The sequence below is a fragment of the Brachyhypopomus gauderio genome, chromosome 1, assembly GCF_052324685.1.
Source record: "Brachyhypopomus gauderio isolate BG-103 chromosome 1, BGAUD_0.2, whole genome shotgun sequence".
Lineage (NCBI taxonomy): Eukaryota > Metazoa > Chordata > Actinopteri > Gymnotiformes > Hypopomidae > Brachyhypopomus > Brachyhypopomus gauderio.
In genome coordinates, this window is record NC_135211.1 from 31,968,310 (window position 1) to 31,976,128 (window position 7,819).

General features: G+C 37.5%; 1 protein-coding gene across 3 annotated transcripts in view; it reads right to left on the reverse strand.

The window, feature by feature from the left end:
• Positions 1-7,819, reverse strand: part of slc6a1b (solute carrier family 6 member 1b) — a 103,365-nt gene that overhangs the window by 62,603 nt on the left and 32,943 nt on the right. The window lies entirely within an intron of this gene.

Here is a 7,819-nt window from a genome sequence, read left to right on the forward strand (position 1 = left end):
TGAAAAGCTCTTTGTCTCATCATAGTCTAAAGTCAATGTTTAGCAAATACCTGCAATTACATTTGTAGCCCCATAAAAGCAAAAGTTTGAATTGGCAATAGAGGTTATAGAGGTTGTAGTTGTAGTTTTGGAGACTTGGTAGGACAAGATTGTAAAATAGCTTCACAATTCTTCAAGTATGAAGCTATTTTAAAGCCATGGTCTAACTTACATAGTCTAATTTAATTTGCATATGTAACGTGGTGATTTGCCAGAACAGGGGATTGGGCCCTGGCCATCTTAGGTGGTACAACAGAGGCCAGATGGGTAAGCCACCATGGGTGCTTTTGTAAGAGTAGGACCCAACTCAAGTGCTTAACTTTAAAACCTATTGGAAGGAGAGAAATAAATAAACACTTAATTGGTTGAGACTTGGACTAGATCCCAGGTTGCCATGTTCATAAACTGACGCTCTATGCCATATAGATCAGATTAAAATTGAAAATTGGGAAAACAAACCTCCGCTTCCTATCTTCACAGGAAAAAAAAAAACAAACCAAGGATGCCAGGGGAAATCTGGCTCTCTCAAATGCTAAGGAAGGATTAACTAAAAGCAAACTAATTTACCAACCAAAAGATTGATAACAGGAAAAAAGGGCAGATTCGTTCTTTATATTTTGCAAACAACTTGACACCAGAGAAGTGACTTGACGAAGATCAAACTTGGGAGAGACAACTCAAGGAAGAAGGGAAGAACTCAAGTAGGGAGAGAAAAGGAGATCTAGGGATCGGTCTGTATGTCAGAAGACCAGTGTTGCGAATTACGCCATTAAAAACAGAATACGCGCAGCATCTGCCGAGATTATAATGGCTACAAAAAAACTTCAAAAGTATTTTGAAAAACACAAAGATGAATCAAATAAAGTAAAGTGCAAGTTATGTCATCAAAGTTTTTCATTTCGCACGACAACAACCAACATGGCATACCATTTAAAACGCGTAACGACGTTTGTCGTTTCAGTCGTGTCGTCTCGTCTCGTCATGGTGCATCTTGGTAAGTAGGCCTATAAACATTTTTTGTTGTTGTTTGCTTTTAAACCCCGTTACTTGAACCTTTCCTTGTATTTTTTTTTTTTTGCTGTTGTGTGGCAATTTTTTATATATTTTCAGGCAGGCATATTTTATTTAAAATATTTTGCACAGTGCCTGTCTGACTGACGGTTAATGTTCTCTAACGTTTCATAAAAAAATAAATAAGTAAATAAATAAAAGCTGAATAAAGCCAACCTACCGTGTTTATTCATTTATCTGAGTGTTTTAGGTTTTTACTTTGAAGAGGAAAAAAGTCCTGAATGAGAACGGGATCCCGGGATTGAAGAAATGCTTTCAAGGATCTTAATTGATTTTGATTATGTTTTAATTGCTGGGGATTTTAATATTCACATGGATATATCCACAAATCCAATCACTTCAGAATTCATGAGGATGCTTAATTCTTTCAATCTCATACAGCATGTATCAGGCCTAACTCATAAGCATGGCCACATTTTAGATTTGATCATTTTTAAACGTATAGAGGTTAATAATACTGAAATTAGTGATGTTGCAATCTCTGACCATTTTGGTGTATTTTTCAATATGTCATTATCTACTAGAACACTCAGTGAAAAGCGTACAATAACCAAGCGTTATCTCAGTGCTGGCAGTGCCGTGGCCTTCACAGACATGATACAGTCCCTCCCTCCCCTCTCAGAAAATGGGAATGAGCTAGTTGAAACATTCACACACAGAGTTAGGAACTGTATTGATGCTGTGGCACCAAAGGTAACTAAAATAATCTCTGGTGAAATTAAGATGCCCTGGAGAAACACTCCATCTATTGTAAAATTTAGGCAAGATTGTAGGCAGGCTGAGAGACGTTGGCGAAAGTCAAAATTGCAAGTACATTTTGATATTTATAAAACAACATTGCAGAATTACAACAGTGAAGTGAAATCAGCAAGGAAAAACTATTTCTCTACCTTAATAAATTCATCCAATAATAACTCAGCTGTCTTGTTCAGAAGCATAGATCAGCTAGTAAACCCCACCTCCTGTAGCTTCCCTGAGACTGTTTCAGTTGAAAAATGTGAGGAGTTTGCTATATTTTTTAGGGACAAGATTACTAGTATAAGGTAGAACATAGCAACAAGCACTAATAGACCATCAACCCTTACATCAGTTACTCAGCCTAACTTTAATATGTCTTTTTTCCAAGAAGTTGACATTACTAGTAGGTAACACTACTTGATGTGATCTCATCACTAAAATCCTCTACTTGTGAACTGGACCCTTTACCAACAAGCTTTTTCAAGCAGGTTCTGAGCTCATTAGCAAATGAAGTTCTAACGATTGTTAATCAGTCTCTGCAATTGGGTGAATTCCCTAAAATTTTTTAAAACTGCAATGGTTAAACCACTATTAAAGAACAGAATTCTTGATCCCACAATTCTTAATAATTATCGACCTATATCTAACCTTTCCTTTCTTAGCAAAATAATTGAAAAAGTAGTGTCAATCCAGTTGAATGACTATGTCAAAGTAAATTAAATAAATGACACAATCTGGTTTCAGAGCTCTCCACAGCACTGAAACAGCCCTAGTTAACGTAGTAAATGACTTGAGATTGAATAAGGATGCAGGCAAACTCTCAGTCCTTTTTCTGCTAGATTTAAGCGCCACTTTTGACACCGTTGATCATGAAATACTTCTTGATCGACTACAGAGCTGGGTAGGCCTTAGTGGCTTAGACTGGTTTAGATCAACTGGGCGTGATTACTATGTAGCATTAGGTACCTCTTCCTCCACATGTCAAAAAATAACTTGTGGCGTCCCCCAAGGATAAATTCTTGGGCCGTTACTATTCAACCTATATATGCTTCCGTTACCACACATCATTAATAAACATGGTATTAGTTATCATCAATATGCAGATGACACTCAACTGTATATCTCGCTAGAACCTAAAGCCCTAAAATCAATTTGCTCACTGTTTGACTGCATAGATGATATACAGACATGGATGTCTGACAATTTTCTACAGTTAAATAAATAGAAGACAGAGGTTCTTGTTCTTGGCAGTGATTCACAGAGGAATGATGTCCAGACTTATTTAAATCATATGAATCTGAATGCCAGACAATGTGTTAAGAACCTGGACGTCACCTTTGATAATGAGCTCAACTTCAAATCACACATCATGACTACATGCAAGACAGCTTACTTTCACCTTCGAAACATCGCCAAGGTACGAGATATGCTCTATCCTGCTGACAGTGAAAAACTTGTCCATGCATTTATCACATCAAGGCTAGATTATTGTAACGCTGTTCTATCTGCTCTTCCAAAGAGCTCTATTTCGCACCTACAGCAAGTTCAGAACGGGGCTGCAAGGGTTCTGACCCGCAGGAGAAAGAGAGATCATATTACACCTGCACTCCACTCACTGCACTGGTTACCTGTCAGCTTTAGAATAGATTTTAAGGTTCTAGTGATGGTTTTTAAATGTCTTCATTGTCTTGCCCCTCTTTACCTCAGTGAAATGATGGTTCGATATGTTCCAGTCAGGTCTCTCAGGTCTTCAAACAGTAATCTACTGGTGATTCCTAAAAGCCGATTAAAGATTGGCGAGGGTGCTTTTAGCCACTATGGCCCAAAGCTCTGGAATTCTCTTCCTGAAGAGCTGAGGCATTTCATCCCTGCATAGTTTTATGAACAGTCTCAAAACATTCCTGTTTAGATCCGCTTTTAGTTAAGAAATTCTCAATCTTATTTAATTTATTACATTATGTTGTCTATTATGTTCTAAATCCAATTATCTTAATAGTTTTATCTTATTTACTTTACTTCTTATTATCTTATTTACTTTACCTTTTATGTTATTTTAATATTTTTATCTTTAATTTCTTTTAACATTTTCCTTTTGTCTTCTCCTTTTAATGTTTATTTTATTTATACTGTAAAGCACTTTGAGTTGCATGTATGTATGAAAGGTGCTATACAAATAAAGATTATTATTATTATTATTATTATTATTATTATTATTATTATTATTATTATTATTATTATTATTATCATTATCCCGTTTAAGGTGCTCAAAAAAAAAAAAATAAATAAACCCGATTAGACTATTAGTCGACTAAAGGGAAAAGCTGACGAATCAGATTCGACTATGAAAATCCTTAGTTGAATACACCCCTAAGTGTAACTGTTTACTTTTGCTTTTTTTTTTTACAAAGATTTGGGATTTTAAAGGATTTTATCCTGCACTGGTCTGTTGATGTGCAATAAATAACACCTGATCTACTCATTTCAACTGACTGTGAAAACTGCTTTTTCAAAAAATCCTTATTCATTGGCATATAACTTTTTTTTTACTGTAATGCAAATAGTTATTTTGCCTGGTAATGAGTTACTTTTATTATTGAGTAATTCAGTTACTTTTTTGAACAAGTAGTGAGTAACTATAACTAATTACTTTTTTAAGCAGGGGGACACGTCTGGCACTGCAAGATCTGAGTCCCTGGCGTTGTAGTGTGTTGCTGATGGTAGCCTTTGTAACGTTGGTTCCAGCTTTCTGCAGGTCATTCACTAGATCCCCCTTGTGGTTCTTGGATTTTTCCTCACCATTCTTGTGATCATTTTGACCCCACGGGCTGAGATCTTGCGTGGAGACCCTAACCCTAACCCAGATCGAGGGAGATTAGTAGTGGTCTTGTAGGTCTTCCATTTTCTGATTATTGCTCCCACAGTAGATTTCTTCACACCAAGCTGCTTGCCTATTGCAGATTCAGTCTTCCCAGCCTGGTGCAGGTCTACAATTCGGTTTCTGGTGTCCTCCGACAGCTTTCGTCTTCACCATAGTGGAGTTTGGAGTGTGACTGTTTGAGGTTGTGGGCAGGTGTCTTTTATATTGTTAACGACTTCAAACAGGTGCCATTAATACAGGTAATGAGTGGGGGAAAGAGGAGCCACTTAAAAAAGAAGTTACAGGTCTGTGACAGCCAGAAATCTTGCTTGTTTGTAGGTGACCAAATACTTATTTTCCACCATTATTTGCAAATAAATTCTTTAAAAGTCAGACAAAATGATTTTCTCAATTTTTTTTTCACATTTTGTCTCTCATAGTTGAGGTCTACCTATGATGTCAATTACAGGCCTCTCTCATCTTTTTAAGTGGGAGAACTTGCACAATTGGTGACTGACTAAATACTTATTTTCCCCACTGTATAACTACAAAGAAACGCTGCTTTACCACAGACTGCTATCTACACACACACACACACACACACATGAGAAAACACATACAGGGTTGGTGCCTGTGCCTTAATTGCAGTGTCCTCCAATACAGGGCGTAGAATTTATAAACATGCTTCTATTAACCTGTCCAGAGCTCAAAATGCCAGCTGAAACATCACAGAATAGGTCAATGTACAGATGTAGATGTTTATATACCTCATCACTTCATATGCTGGCATGGGAATAACAGAAACAGCACCAGGAGTTTTTTATATGAAGCAAAATTTGAGCAGACTGTGCATATGGACACTGCAAGATAGAAGGTGAGATGTTCCAGCTTGAGTTATGGAGCATCACACTAATACAATGCTTGGTGCTGTTTAGGGCTGCCATAAACGATTATTTTTATAGTTGACTAATCACCGATTAATTTCATGATTAGTCGACTAATCGGATCATATGTTAATTGGAACATACAGCTTATCGCACTAGAATGCAACTGCTATTATATAACCATCATTAGATTTCAGCTATATGCTAACTCAAAATAAAAACAATTTATATCATAGTTCATTCAACTTTTATTGAAATATGCAGCTTGTTGCAACAAATAATTATTAAAATAACAATAAGGCACTGGCTTAAACACAAAAATAAATACATTAATAAAGAAATATATTTTTTTAGGTTTTTCTTTCATTTCTCTCTGGTATCAAACATAGCTACATTAAATCAAATTAGGTAGGTACCTGAAACTAAGGAATTATTCACAAAAATAAAGTTTTGGTCTCACTGACGTTACAGAAAGCACATGAACGCTAAGATGAGTAAGTACTAACTTAACGCTCTGTTTACGCTAGTTTTAGCAGCTAACTAGCAATTTAGATTACTGAGATGATGGTCCTTTTTCATTATTGTCACAATCAGTCACAACATGCTTCAGGTACTTGTGTATCGCGGTTGTGCAAGTTCTGCCTTACAGATAATGCATTGCGAGCGTTTCTCCTTCATTTTCTTAAAGTAATCCCACACTTTTGAGTTCCGTAGCCGGGTAGCCATTGATACCAGAGTCTGTCTGTATAACGTCCTGGGATGTCGTCCGCTGCCTACCCCGGTTTCCACTACTGCGCATGTGCATCAGTGGAAACTGCCGCAGCAGTTTGGAGAGAAAAAAAGTAAAAAAAAAAAAACAAAACGATGCATCAACTATTTAATAGTCGACATAATCGTGACTAGTCGACTAATAATGGCAGCCCTAGTGCTGTTAAAGCTTAAAAAGCATTTGCATTGTTGAAGCTCATATAAAGTTTCAGGCCCCTTTTCCTTCCAGTGTGTCGAGTCATACTACATTAAGATACCAGACAGCACAAAGAAAGGAACTATCAAGGATTAAGAACATGAGGACAACTAAACCAAACTGAGCCAAACACTAACTAAAACAACTAGGGAAACAGAGCTGGAAACTAGAACATAAGTACAGATAAGAGGCAAGTTAAATATCAAACAACATAAAACATACACTTACAAGCATTCACAATAACCAACAAAACAGACAACAAAACACAGGGCTTAAATACACAGACCAAACCAATGACCAAACAAGACACCTGAAAACAATGACAAGGGGGCGGAGTACAAGGGTGGGGCGTGAAGAAAGACACAATAAGGAATTCCAAAATCAAAGTACATCAAGAAGAAAACCAAGAATTAAATCAAAACAAGAGGGGTTGCCATGGCAGCAAGTGGTTCAGCAAAACAGATACTCTGCAGGCTCAACTGGTCTCAACAGTGTGCCACCATAACAAAGGTGATAGAGGTTTGGCATAGATTCCTCACTTCATTTCTGGAGAGTGATGAGACTGAGGAGAAGACCTCCATTCTAGCAACATTTAATGCGTTTAATACCCAGGAACAGTTTCTATGTGGGTGTTCCGGGTTCTTTCAGGAACTTGGTTCACAGTTGTCCCACACATTTAGAAAGATGACCTCTGACCTCTGACCACACCAAATGCAGCAAAGGAGAAGCATGTGCACAAGCTCCGCTGCCCTCTACACACCTCCGTTCCTCATGAAACAATCTCTTTCTTTCTCTCTCTCACTTTTCTGCCTAGCATATGTAAAGCTACTGACAGAAGTACTGAAGCAAGCGTCCTGGCAGATAAGTGTGGTGCTGCCCACCATCCTACCTGGTCTGCTGGCTGTAGCGTCTTTTCTCCACCCACTAGACCACAGTTGGGCATCACTGCGATTGTGCAGGAGGGGAAGAGAATGCCTTTGTCTACCTTTAACCCACAGGACAAAACCAGGGTAACCAGGCAACCCTCATCCATGGTTAATTAATAACTAATATGCAACACACATGGATGTGGATACATGTAACACTGACAAAGAAAAGCAAAAAACATCAGGCATTAGAAATTCATTTAGGTCTCAGCATTGAGTCTCACTGTTGAACCGTTTTGTGGTCATTGTGTGTACTGGCACTTAGGATTATTAGTGGGGTGTATTGCTTAAAAATAGATCTTATACATTTTTCTAGTTTATAAAAGCATGTCTATACCCA